This window comes from Nematolebias whitei, chromosome 1, assembly GCF_014905685.2.
Source record: "Nematolebias whitei isolate Nwh7 chromosome 1, NemWhi1, whole genome shotgun sequence".
NCBI lineage: Eukaryota > Metazoa > Chordata > Actinopteri > Cyprinodontiformes > Rivulidae > Nematolebias > Nematolebias whitei.
Genome location: NC_056498.1, coordinates 25,675,364 through 25,689,063, shown reverse-complemented (window position 1 = coordinate 25,689,063; position 13,700 = coordinate 25,675,364). Strand labels below are relative to the sequence as shown.

The window sequence follows — 13,700 nt, the reverse complement described above, 5'->3', positions numbered from 1 at the left end:
TTGTATATGTAACAGATGAGAAGGTTGAACTGTCAACTTCATAACTTTCACTTTGGGTTCTCCCCCCAACATCACACACATGGCAGCATCCATGACCCAGAGTCCTAATGGTTTAACTTCTCAAAGAATTAAATATGACATTTGGACTAAAATTCTTAACATCCATCCATTATCTTTTCCCACGTCTTCCTATTCGGATTGCAGGGGTCACTGGTGCCCATATCAAGCCATCACTGTGTGAGAGGTGGGGGACACCCTGGACAGGTCTCCATTCCATCAAAGGAACACATCAAGTCAAACGAGACAAACAACCATTAACTCTCTCACACACACCTAGAGCCAATTTAGAGTTACCAATCAGTCTAACATTCATTCAACCTTTATTTAAATAGGTAAATCCCATTGAGCCTCGAGGACTCATTTACAAGAGAGTTTCCTCATTTACTCATTTACAACATGCATGTATTTTGGTCTGTGGAAGGAAACCGCAGTACCCAGAGGAAACCCACGCATGTACGGAGAGAACATTCAAACTCCACACAGAAAGGTCCCAGACCGGAATTTGAACCAGCAACCTTCTCGCTGAGAGGCAACAGCTCTACCAATTGTGCCACTGTGCTGCTCTTCTTAATAAATGGTTGACCGTAATTCAGTTGGTTACATTTGGTGGCAGGAAGTTAAATGTCTCCAACACCAACTTGAAGAAAGTGTTTGTTGTTTATGTGTATTTCCTTTCAATAGGTCCCTTTGATGAACACATTTACAGAGCTGTTACTGTGAATCAAAGCCATCTCAAGTTATTACAGTCTTCAGCTGTTTCTTTCAGTACACTAAGTACATTTAGTGTTTTGAAGAGATTTCATGCATCTGAAGCACACACCGCAGGCTCCACAACTACATATTGTCCACAATTATGCAAGAAGATGGTTGGTACTTTATCTGTCAAAGCAAACACATACAGACGATCCCAAACACTAAATGTTTATGTACACTTGTGTCTAGTGAGTTGTTATTCACAAGTCCACAAAGATCCCTTGATAAAGAAGCGTGTAAACATACCATCTAAATATGGCAGGCCCCTTACTGCATGACACATAACATGCTAAGTACTGGTTACTTGCAATTATGTTCACAGACTGCTCGTGCAGCAGAACCCATTATAATCCATCCACTTAAAGACACTTACAGAGATGTTGTAGCCTCGCTGCTGTTTGGTGACTGGACTTAGTTTCTATGGGAACCGGAGAGCAAAGCAAACCATGAAAAATGTGGAAACGACAGCTACTGCTCCGATCAGCTACAGAAAGGAAGCCACATGTTAAGTGCCTAAGAGGAGGGAAAAAAAAGAGCAAATGCTTTGTTCAAAAAACAAGCAGAGCTTTGTTTCCCCAAAACTCAGCGTAAGCTCGCATCTTTTACAGGTGGAGAGAGTTAGAAACGTAGCAGTACGACACGTTTTACTATGAAAGTTCTCAAGCCGAGCAAAGAGTTGGGTTACATTAATAGATACTTAAAGCTGTAACACTTAAATAATAAAATAAATAATAAACCACCAGGATACACTAGTTTTGTTCTTGTATGCAATTTTTTTTTCTTCTTTCGGCTGCTCCCTTCTTCAGAGCTCACCTGAAGACTTGGCAATTGTTTTTACGCTGGATGTCCTTCCTTACACAACCACAGACCACCGAGCTACCTCAGCCCTCTGTGTGGAGCAGAGAGCTGCTATCTAGGGTGCCCAGGGGAGCAGATGGTGGGGGTTAAGGGCCTTGCTCAAGGGTCCGGACTGGGGCAAATGAGGGTGGAGGCAAATGTGGGTGTTTCACCATTTCCACCCACATTTTGATGTTTTCATAATAATAATAATAATAATAATAATAATAATAATAATAATGTGTTATGTATTGTCATCATTGTATGTTCCCATACAATGGTGAAATTGGCTCTCTGCATTTAACCCATCCACCACCAGATGGAGCAGTGGGCAGCTATTGAAAGTGCCCGGGGAGCAACTGGGGATAGGGTGTCCTGCTCAGAGACACCACGAGATGTGCAATGACTGGGGAATGAGCCCGGGACTTTCAGGTCCCGAGTCGGCTGCCCTGCCCCTACAGTCCGGAGAGTCGAACCTGCAACCTTCCAATCACAGGGCCACCTTTTCTAATCTCTGCGCCACCACTCCCCTCTTGTATAAATTAAAATAAATTCCTAAATCTACATTTAAATGACAAATTCCTCACAGGTTGTTTGAAGTTAAAATATTGTTTAGGATATAATTTAAGTTGGTGTGATAAAAGATGGTGGACTAGATTGGATAAATAATAAAATAAAGAGACAAGAAAAGAACAAAGAAAAAAATCAAGTACATTAAGCTTAAGCTAAAAATTGAATTAAACACAATGAGCTAAAAAACAAACAAACAAACAAACTTTTAAAATAATTCACAAGTATGTAGAAATATTACATTTTGGTCATTTTGATGAAGGACTGGTTTGTGAATCTTGTATTATTGACCATTAAAATGTGACGTTGCAAAAGCTGCTTGTTAGTGTGAAACTTTGACTATCTAGTCTTTCTGCTTGTCTGCTCTAATTCCCTATCAACAAACATATCATATTTTTATTTTTGTTAAATATGCAGTTATTTATGAAAGGTCATGTTGAGCATGTGTGCACACGCCAAGTCGGTGTCTAAAGCGAAGATACACAAAGAGAAATGTTGAAGCCTCAGTCAGATGCTTCTCTTGAAGGGCTGTCTGTTTCTGGCTAGAACCCCATTTTTTTGTGCATGTTGCATGAATTGACAGGAAAGCAAACATGTCCCTCCTTATCGTGCGTCTCCAAGATGCTTCAGACTTCTGCATTATTACAGATAAAACTAAAACTCTGGATTTTAGCACAGTGGCACATGAAGCCTCAGGGCCTGATTTGTGTTCTCTGGTGTTTTAACAATGAGACAGTCCAGTTCAGGCACACAGCCATGTTTAATGGTCCCTTGTGCTCAAACCGTTTTGTTTCATAACTGATTCATAACTAGTTGTAACTACCGCACTCATCACTGCACCCTTGACTTCATACATCTCCTCCTACATGTCTCTGCGTGAGTGCAGCTACAGCATGCGCTCTCAGGACATTATTACCTGCAGTGTTCCCTCATTGTGGACTGAACTTGGCAAAAGGGCCTTCTCCTACTCTGCTCCTGTTTCCTGGAATATCTTCCAAAAAGATCTGCAGCTTTCAACTTTGACCTCTCTAAGTGGATTCAAACAACTGCTAAGTTCCTGGGAAAAACCGATGGAGACATGTTCTTGTTTTTATTATTGTAGGATTCTACATCTCTTTACAATCTAGCTGGGTTTTTTTATGCCATCTTCTTTATTTTTTTCTTTCATTTGTTACTCTAAATTTACTTGATTTATTTTATGATTGTCTACTGTTGTCTACTCTCATCATCATTCTTCGTTAAAAAAAAAAAGTCTCTCATGTAAATGAGTCCCCGAGGCTCTTTGAGACTAACCTGTATAAATTAAGGTTGAATGAATGAATGTTCAGCAGAGTTGAAGGTACTGCTGAGTATGAGTGTGTGAGAACAGCTACTGTATATTTGCCTTAGAAACTATAACAAAAACTCAGTTAATGAAGATGTGTCAATTACAGCCTTTTTAGGCCGGTTCTCATTTCTGATTTGTGTAATGCTTTTTGACCTGCTGATTTTAATTGTCCACTGTCATTGTGTACAAAGGGGGTTTGGAAATACCCTCCATTCGTCCAATTCTTATTGTGAGATGGATAACATGATAAACAAGTGAGGTGCTGACTTCCATTTTGGTGTGTGACTGCAGCTAGGCGTTAGAAAGGTCACTATTGAAAACTGGGTTGCCACATCAAAATCCAAGATGGCCACCACCATAGAGTATATATGCGTATGTAAACCAGCTAACTCAATTATTTGAGAAAAATGAGCTTTGTAGTTTTTATATTGCTCAAAATTAGTTTCCTCAAATGACTGGGGTAGCTAAAGATTAATTGCCAAGGCCACTTGCCAAGGTTTTTTTCAAGATGGCGCCAGTGTTTGAGGCTCGCTGTCTGCTGCTCCTACTATTTTTTCTGTTGTCTATTTTTATCCTCAATGCAAGTGTAAACGCTCGGATTGTCTATGATCGCCAAAAATTGCTAGACATTGGAGCTTCGATTGGAGCCTCGACTGGTAATATGTTATCGTGGAATCCTACTAGTGGAAAAACCCCGCCCTTGTTGCTGGGCATTCCAGCTTACCTGTGTCGCTTCTGGCCTCTACCTTTTCGACGGAAGCGCCGTGGCAAACGTAGCGGCTGGTTGGTGCGTTTTGAAGGCTGCTTTGGGGCATCGATGTCCAGACCCATTCAATGTTCGTGGGCGGGTGCCGCGCCTCTACTTCCCGTTACGTGCGTTGGATCCTGTGGGTACCTGTTTAGTGCCTGTTGATGGAGGCCATGATGGACTGTTCCAGCCCCGTTTTCCCTGCACTCCTCGGCCCTATAGACGTGTGGTGAATCTTCACAACCTGCGACCTCTTCGCCGGGAATCTCGGACGTCAGATGGTGGCGGAGATCCGCCAATCTCTGCCAGGATCGGTCTGATAAATGCTAGGTCGCTAGCTAACAAAACCTTCGCCATTAAGGATTACTTTTCCTCTCAAAGCCTGGATTTCTTATTCATAACGGAATCTTGGACAACTGGTATGGGTGAGTCCAGCGTTTTTAATGAACTCTTGCCGCAAAACTGCTGCTATTTCAATTTTCCAAGGATGTCTGGACGAGGAGGAGGAATAGTAGCGGTTTTTAAAAGCTGTTTTACTTGTAAACAGTTGCATCCAGTCCGTTTTGGTAGCTTTGAGCTTGGTCTCTTTGAACTTCTTAGCTCCCACACAGTGTTGTGTGCGGTGGTCTATCGGCCCCCTAAATATAACAAAAATTTTATAAGTGATTTTTCTGATTTCTTGGCTGATATCATGCCACGATATGACAGAGTTTTATTGGTTGGTGATTTTAATATTCGTATCTGTTGTCCTACTTCACCTATGGCTCAGTCGTTTCTTAATGTTATTGAGTCTTTTAATCTTGTGCAGTCTGTAACTGGTGCTACCCATGAGCATGGACACACTCTTGACTTGGTTTTATCTTATGGTCTACCAGTTTTTAATTTAGTGATTGGTGACCCGTTATTTTCAGACCATATGCCTGTTTTATTTGAGATAAAGCAGTCTATTACTAAGGTTAAACCATGTGCACCAGTTCGGTTCTGTCGTGTTCTTAACCCTTCTACTGCTGTTCAGTTTTCTTCTGTTTTTAATAAGAACTGTACAATCCCAGAGACTGTCAGAAATAAAACCGAGGATATCAGCAACTGGTTCTATTCTACTAGCAAAGCAGCTCTGGATTCGGTGGCACCGTTAAAAACTAGACTTGCAAAATCCAAACATGAACCCTGGTTAAATGACGACACTCGGGCTGCCAGGAGGAACTGTCGTAAAGCTGAACGAAAATGGCAAAAGGATAATTTGCAGGTGTCGCTGCAAATATTGAAGGAATGCTGGCGCTGTTATCAAAGGATTGTAAAAGACGCTAAAAGAAGATACCTGACAAATATAATTGTATCAAACAGTTGCAATCCAGCTATTTTATTTAAAACTATTAACTCTGTTCTAAATGCCCCACATGGTGCTTTTGTGGAGACTTCCCCTGCTGTTTGTGAAAGCTTTTTAAACTTTTTTGTTGAGAAAGTCACTTCTATTAGGGCACAGATCATACCCATTGTGTATGACCCTATTGATACTGTGTCTTGCCCTGCTGTTTTTAATAGCTTTGAATGTGTGACTTTGCAATCCCTGCAGGAGGTCGTTAGTCACTTGAAGCCAACTGGTTCTCCAGATGATGCTATTCCACCTCGACTGTTCAATGAGGTTTTTAATACTATAGGTCTGTCGATCCTTGCTCTTGTTAATAGTAGCTTGTCCTCAGGTGTTGTTCCTGAAAATCTGAAACATGCAGTTGTCCAGCCTCTAATTAAGAAATCAAATTTGGATCCTGCTGTCCTAGCGAACTACAGACCAATTTCAAAATTGCCTTTCATCTCGAAAATTCTTGAGAAGGTAGTTTATAAGCAACTAATGTCTTATCTCATTGAACATAATATTTTAGAGATTTTCCAATCTGGTTTTAGATCACTTCATAGCACAGAGTCAGCTCTCTTAAAAGTTTTTAACGATATATTTTGGGCAACTGATTCTGGTGACTGTGTTGTTTTGGTGTTGTTGGATTTATCAGCTGCTTTTGACACAGTTGATCACAGGATTTTAATTGCTCGTCTGGAACAATATGTGGGCCTTGGTCAAACAGCTCTAGACTGGTTTAAGTCTTATTTGACAAAACGCACTTTTTGTGTCTGTCTTGATGGCAATAGATCATCCTCTGCTCCTCTATCATGTGGTGTTCCGCAGGGCTCAGTCTTGGGTCCTCTTTTGTTCTTACTGTATCTCCTTCCTCTTGGCTCTGTTTTTAGGAAATACGGGATTGCTTTTCATTGTTATGCTGATGACACACAGATTTATTTACCTTTAAAGAAAGCAGATTCCACTTCTCTTCGGTCTCTGTTTCTATGTTTGGAGGATTTGAAGGCATGGATGGCCCAAAATTTCTTGAAATTAAATGAAGACAAGACAGAGGTAGTGATTTTTGGCAGCTCGAATGAAGACTCTCTGCCTGTTGATTGCTCTTTGGCTCAGTATGTCAGGCCAGTTGTTACAAATTTAGGGGTCAAGATGGATGCTGGTCTTAGGATGGAGTCTCAAATTAAAACAGTTGTAAAGTCAGGCTTTTTTCATTTGAGGCAGCTGGCTAAAGTAAAACCAATTCTTCCCAGACAGCATTTTGAAACAGCAATCCATGCATTTGTGACCACACGGCTAGATTACTGCAATGCACTTTACATAGGTATTAGTGATTCATGTATTTCCCAGCTTCAGAGGGTTCAGAATGCAGCTGCACGACTTTTAACAGGTACACGGAAATTTGACAGTATTTCTCCTGTTTTGGCCTCTTTACATTGGTTGCCGGTGCATTACCGGATTCATTTTAAAATACTTTTATTTGTTTTTAAAGCTTTAAATGGCCATGCCCCTCCATACCTGTCTGAGCTGCTACATTCTTACACACCCTCTCGTTCACTCAGGTCAGCTGACCAGTTGTTTCTGAAGGTCCCGAAGACAAAGCGTAAGCTTAGAGGGGACCGAGCTTTTTCTGTGATAGCTCCCAGGCTCTGGAATGACCTTCCATTGAACATAAGACAGGCCTCTTCAATTGAGGTTTTTAAGTCCCTTCTTAAAACTCATCTTTTTTCTTTGGCCTTTTAGCACAATCTGAGATGTTTTACCTTGTTTTATTGTGTTTGTATTTTATTTTATTATTTTATTCCTGTTTTAAATTTTACCCTTCCATTTTATCATTGTATTGTATTATATAATTGTGTAAAGCACTTTGGTCCTGTTGGGTGCATAAAGTGCTCTATAAATAAAGTTGGTATGGTATGGTATGGTATGGTACTATTAGCCACCCCCTGCCTTTGCACCCAGTCGTGGGAAAAATTGCTCCCTCCACTTGCCATGATCCGTCACTCTGCACTGCCTCAGACAAGAAAAGTTAAATCCTACCTCTGTTCTTATAAACAGTTTTTAACTCCGATCCACTTGAATGTCTTGAACCCAAAACATTATAGTTTAGCTGCATCCCTGTTCAATTTCAGACCAGAAAAACACTCGCCTTGAAAACTACAAACATTCACTATTCAAATCCCTGAGTGATGGGGGACATTAACATACCACTTGTTTTAGCCAATTTCAGTTTATCTCCATGACCAAAGGTCCCATTTTTAGTCGCAACTGTCTAAAGAACAATGCTCTAGCGGTTCATCCATTTACAGTCCTCCTAAGTGATGCAGCCATATTGTTTTATTGACAAAAGGCTTTCTCCTTGCATCCATTCCAAGCAAGCCAAACTTTTTTTAAGGACCTTTAACTCTTCCCAGATCGATTCCCAGCAACAGTTTCTTGTCATAAGTAATTTCTGATGTTTTGCCTTCTTGACAATAGGATTAACACACATCTGAATTATCCAAAGGAGCAAATTGCCAAAACTCCTTTCATATAGATGATTAACGTTCCTCAATGGATCTGAAGCATCTGGTTGCTACTCACCTAAGCTCTTATGGCGATATTAAGGGTAGGCTTAGTTTTCCACACGTAGCTTGCCTATCTAGACTTGGTCTACTAATGTAGAGATGATGGATTGTTGCGGTTGGATTTGAAGTATTTGTAAAAACCAGATCATTTTTACATAAAACCCTATAATTGAAGGTGGGTGTTCTTTTTCTTTTTTTATCTAAAAGCACTAACTCGTAGCAGCCGTGGTAAACCCTTACCCTGACAGCAGACCCTTTTTTGTGGCTCCAGCAGCTTTTCTTTTGAGCTGTTAATGACACTGACACTTTTCAGGTGGTAGACTGGTCCATTAAACTGCTCCAGCACTCTCCATTTGCCACCTCTCAGCTGTAAATTTTAGTTCCTCTCATTGATGTTCAATTGGATTAAGATTAGGACAGAGAGCAGGTCACTTCCAAATGGTCTGTTTTCTTCTTATCCTTTCCTCAGTGCTTTCAGATTTATATTTGGGGTCATTATCTTGTTGGTAGAAGCCTGAGATTGAAGAGCTCTTTGGCACTGAGCAATATGTTTTACTCTTGAATGTCTTAATAATCTCTTGATTTCATAGTGCTCTGCACAGATTCAAACCACCCAGGGCCAGATGTAGCAAAACAACTCCTTTTCACAGCTAAATCTTGACGTTTCACTGTGAGACGGGAGGTGTTTTCATTGAAAGCTTAAATCTTTGCAACTTTTAACACTAGACTGAGACTTAGTTCCCCTAACTCAATTCATCTGCTGCCAATAACTCTTTTTCTTTCTTTTCTGGCGCAGATACCACTTTTCTTTTCAGAGGAATATATGGCTCATTCAGACACTTCACTTACTGCATCTATTCAGTTTGTCACAGCTCACATTGTTTATGTTCAGTCCAGACAGGATTTTAAAATGCATTCCCATGGTTTTTTTTGTGTAAACTTATAATTGTAACATGTCTTTAATATTATATTTTCCCTTTGATGAAATATTATACCACTTGAACCTTATTTTATTGTATTGTTTTACATTTTGTCATGTTAGAACCTCAAACTTTCAAGTTTCAATATACTTTTTCTGGAATGTTAACGTGATAGACCAACTCAAAAATGTGTGTTATTGTGAAGTGTGAGGAAAATGATATAGTTTTCAAAGTTGTCAGTTTTTTTCCTTTTTATAAATGAAAATTCCTGCCATGTCAGGTGTGTTCCTTGGTCTTCATGATGCTGTTTGATTACTAATGTAATTTGTTTGTAGCTGGTTGCACTTGATTTTAGGTTGAGGTATCGTAAACACAGTTTATTTTTTGTTGTTGTAAAAATACAGAATGTAGAAAAGTTTAAGAGGTCTAAATATTCTTTCTAGGTACTAGATATACAGTAGACCCCAAAATTTACAAGGGAATTTTACCAAATTCTGTCTTCATCAATTCCAACATCCGTTTCACATCTTTACCCAAACAAAAAAATGTGGTGTCAACTGCAAAAATGACACATTTGAGGAGTCCTGATACATTCACTAAGTCATTCACATATAAAATAAATAACTTTGTCTATAAATTCATTAAAAATGAGAAGGAAAATGAGTACTTTCAAAACCACTATTCAAGCAGTTTTCTTTTTTTACCTTATGTGTTTGTTTGTTTTTTAAGTTGCTTAAAAGTTTACTAAAGAATCATGACCAAAATGTGTTTTCATGATGAAAAAAAAAACATCACCTAACTTTTAATAGCCTAGCAAGTATTTTATTAGATTTTTTTTTTTTCCACCTGTAGTCCATCACCTGTGCATACTGTATTTCTATCAGTCTGCTGCAGACAGGATGATCCTCTTAGTGCTTCAGCAATCTGGGACACTATTCTCCACCTTTTACTTTTGCCAATTTGTCCGTGGTAGACCCAGAGTCCTTGTCTTCATTAAAGGAGTTCCTCATTGATCAATCACTGTCAGAGGAGTTGCTCTGTAATTGCACTGTGGCCTAATCATGACTGACGTCTCATCCTCTTTCTCTGTCACAGGTCTCAGGAGGGAGAATGTTCCATGACTTTCACACCTTCGACCTCAAGGTAGGCCTCTTTACTCTCATTTGTTTGGTTTATCTTTAAAAGTGTATGGCTTTTTAATGGACACTGGGACTCTAATTCACTGGTGGTGATGAGAAGTAAATAAAGATAAAAAATTTGGTCTTGCAAGCCAAAAATCAAACTATAGAATTAATTTGTTTACAGGTACAAGTTTGAGTTTGTATAACTGATTTGATGTGTTTTCTTTGTGGAATGATTTGTGATCAGCCATTCAGCTCTTTGCTTTAACAACTTTGGTGAGAAACCATCAGTCAGTATAATCCATGTTCAGTCTTTACATTTTTGGCGTTGTACATTCATAAATGAAAGTCAATGTGGAGAAAAACTAGAGAAAATAAGGAGAACTTAAAAATGCATGTCACATTTGTGGATGGTGAGTTGTAGCAGGACTAAACTCAGGCATGAAGGAGAAAGATGTTATGATCTTAGTAGTAATTGTAGAAACATAATGCTGGATTCCTTAGATAGAAAACTTTACTAATTGGCTTTTATGTATGTGAATGTTTCTGTAAAGTGCCCTGAGACAACTTTGTTGTGATTTGGCGCTATATAAATAAACTGAATTGAATTGAAATAACTAAAACCATAACAAAACAAAAAAAAAAAGCAAATGGCAGACGTGGTTGAGTTTGAACAGATAATCTGACAAACAACTGAAGGAAACCTGGGAGTTTGTGTATCAGGAAAGATGATTACTGAGTTCCACCACATGTGTTGGTTAGTAGTGAAATATGAGTAAGGAACTGGAAACAAAGACCATAGATGACATCCAGTCATGTGACCATAAAAGCAGAACAAACCTCAGCTGAACATCCAGGAGTGCCAAAACTCACAACAGAACACTAAAAACCCAAAGATCAAAGCAAAACCTCAAACCAGAACAAATACCCAAAGAGTGACAACAGGTGGGCTGATTACTAACATAATACAGGTGGTAGCTCAAAAGCTTGAAACAAGGACACTATGAGCATATGACCATAAGAAGCAAAGGTAACCGTGGTACAAAAAAACAAACCTAAAACCAGAACAAAGACCCAAACCATAGCAACATGTATGTAAAATGTGCTTTACTGGAACTGTCATCAGAGTTTAGGCATGATGAAGCATGGCAGTGTTTCCCTTACTATTATGCAAGGGGGGGTGCCCCGCCCCATTAACAGAACCGAGCACCCTGACTACCAAACCCCATCGACAACTGTCGGTATCAATGTAGCATAGGGCGCAACACAAACATGCTAGCAAAATAGCTACTGACATAATGCTCCGCTACTCCTCCCCCCCACACACACACTTTGACGACTATTACTGGCAGCAATGTAGCGCTGAACACAGATGTGAATCCCTGTCAAAAAAACTAACAAACAAAAAAAAAAAACAGCAGCAACATAGCGCTAAGCTAGTGGGCAGCAACACAGATGGGACTTCGTAACCAACCCGACCACACCCAAAAAATATATATATGCCAAGCGCCCTGCCAAGGGAGCTGATCTAGGGGAAACGCTGAATGGTCTTTGTTAGTTCAACATTTTTCAGTCAGGTCATCTGGACAGTCTATTTTTTTTTTTTTTCTTTTTTTGCGCTGAAACGTTTCGCCTTCAATCCGGAAGGCTTCATCAGTCAAGGAAACACACAACAAAACTGATTCTTCCCCCAACAGCTTACTCCAAAGTGGAACAAACCAGTTTTGTTGGTGCTAAGATGGTCTCTGTGGCACGCCCCCTCCTCCATGTCTATGTGCCACAGAGACCATCTTTGCACCAACAAAACTGGTTTGTTCCACTTTGGAGTAAGCTGTGGGAGGAAGAATCAGTTTTGTGTTGTGTGTTTCCTTGACTGATGAAGCCTTCTGGATCGAAGGCAAAACGTTTCAGCACAAAAAAAAAAAGACTGTCCAGATGACCTGACTGAAAAATGTTGAATTGTATACCTGGATTATTGAGCATGAACTTTGTTGGTCTTTGTTAGTGTTTGAGAGCACTGAGAGTAGTTTTGATTTTTCACGACCCAAGCTCCACACAGAGAAAAACATTTTCTTGCAACATTTTCCACTTTTGAACATATGCAGCACACAGACAGAGAAGAGACACTTGTATTTTTGGCAAAAAAATCTACAAATGTTTTTCTTCCTAAATAAAATGCAGAAAGATTCAACTTGCATCAAAGAAAAAAAGATTGAGCAATTTTTCCCGACTAAAATTGATGCTTTAACCAGTATATAAAATGCACCAGGATACTTAAACACAGAAAGCCTGACAAGATTTTCTAAAATGGTTTGCAAGTTTACAATTTTGGCTACTGAAATGGGTTTTGCACTGGTTTGATAGCACAGATGAGTCTCAGCCCTGTTAAGATTGTACATCAACACTCAAGCTTATTCTCAGTGGTTTCTCTGAATGCCCACTCGGCCTGCATCCAGTTCAGTGTTTAAGTAAACGGGAAGATTTAACACCTCAAAGAACTGGACATTTTCAAGCATTTTTCCTCTTCTCATTTGAAAATCTCACGAATGCAGATGACATGATTGGTCGTCCTAAATGGAAGGCATTGAGACAAACCAACACCTCTTCCTTGTATGCAAACACAGCACACAATGATATATTTAATACAAATGTTTGTGTAGTATTCTGTCTAATGCAATTCATACATTTTTAGTACAACCATCTAAAATGCTCCAACTGCAAGAGAAAGTGGGGTAATGACAAATCACCATTACTGTGAATTCAGGCTGCAGTCAGTAAAAATACTGGAGGGTCAAAAATGCTAAACACTGCTAAAAACAGTGTTGTTTTGTTAAACTTTTAAAACATGCTGATGATTAATGCTGTTCTGGCAAACAATTTAAAAATGTTTTTTTTAGTCCTATACATTTCAGCATTTTCATGTTGTGAATTTGTTTGGGATAAATACGTGAAAATTGACGAGACTTTTCTGCAACGTGGGTAAAAAAGCAAAAAAAGTCAAACGTACCTATAAAAAAAATTTTAAGAATAAAGATGTTTTTAAGGTTTTATAGGATTGGAAGATGTTGACACTTCCTAAACTTATTACGTCATTGCGTCTGTAACTCTTCAGGACGGTGCTCTGGGGGGGAAAAAAAAAGTTTTAAATTTAAAATGTAATCAGCACAATCACCACAAGCAATCAGTTCCTCTTCATTTCCCCCAATCGAGCCCCCCGCTAAAGACGAGCCTGTTAAATGGAGCATCTTATCAGGCCTGGATTAAGTTTTGACTTTGATTAACACATGTAGTCTGAGTTTAGAATGTCACAGTTCAAGTTTTGGAAAAATAGAGTTTTTTGAAATGCAAATAAGCTTTGGGTCATTATAAAATTAGGTTCCTTTTCAGGAGAAAAGCTAAAATGCTACAAGCTTTTGGTTTATACGTGTTCATATGTTCGATTTATAACC

The 13,700-nt window shown here is 39.2% G+C and overlaps 1 long non-coding RNA gene across 1 annotated transcript in view; it reads left to right on the top strand.

The window, feature by feature from the left end:
• LOC119409133 overlaps positions 1-10,274 on the top strand; it is a 51,891-nt gene extending 41,617 nt beyond the window's left edge. Inside the window, exon 3 of the long non-coding RNA XR_005186761.1 lies at positions 10,226-10,274. This is a non-coding gene — a long non-coding RNA (uncharacterized LOC119409133). The remainder of the gene's footprint in view (positions 1-10,225) is intronic.
• Positions 10,275-13,700: the final 3,426 nt, after the last annotated feature.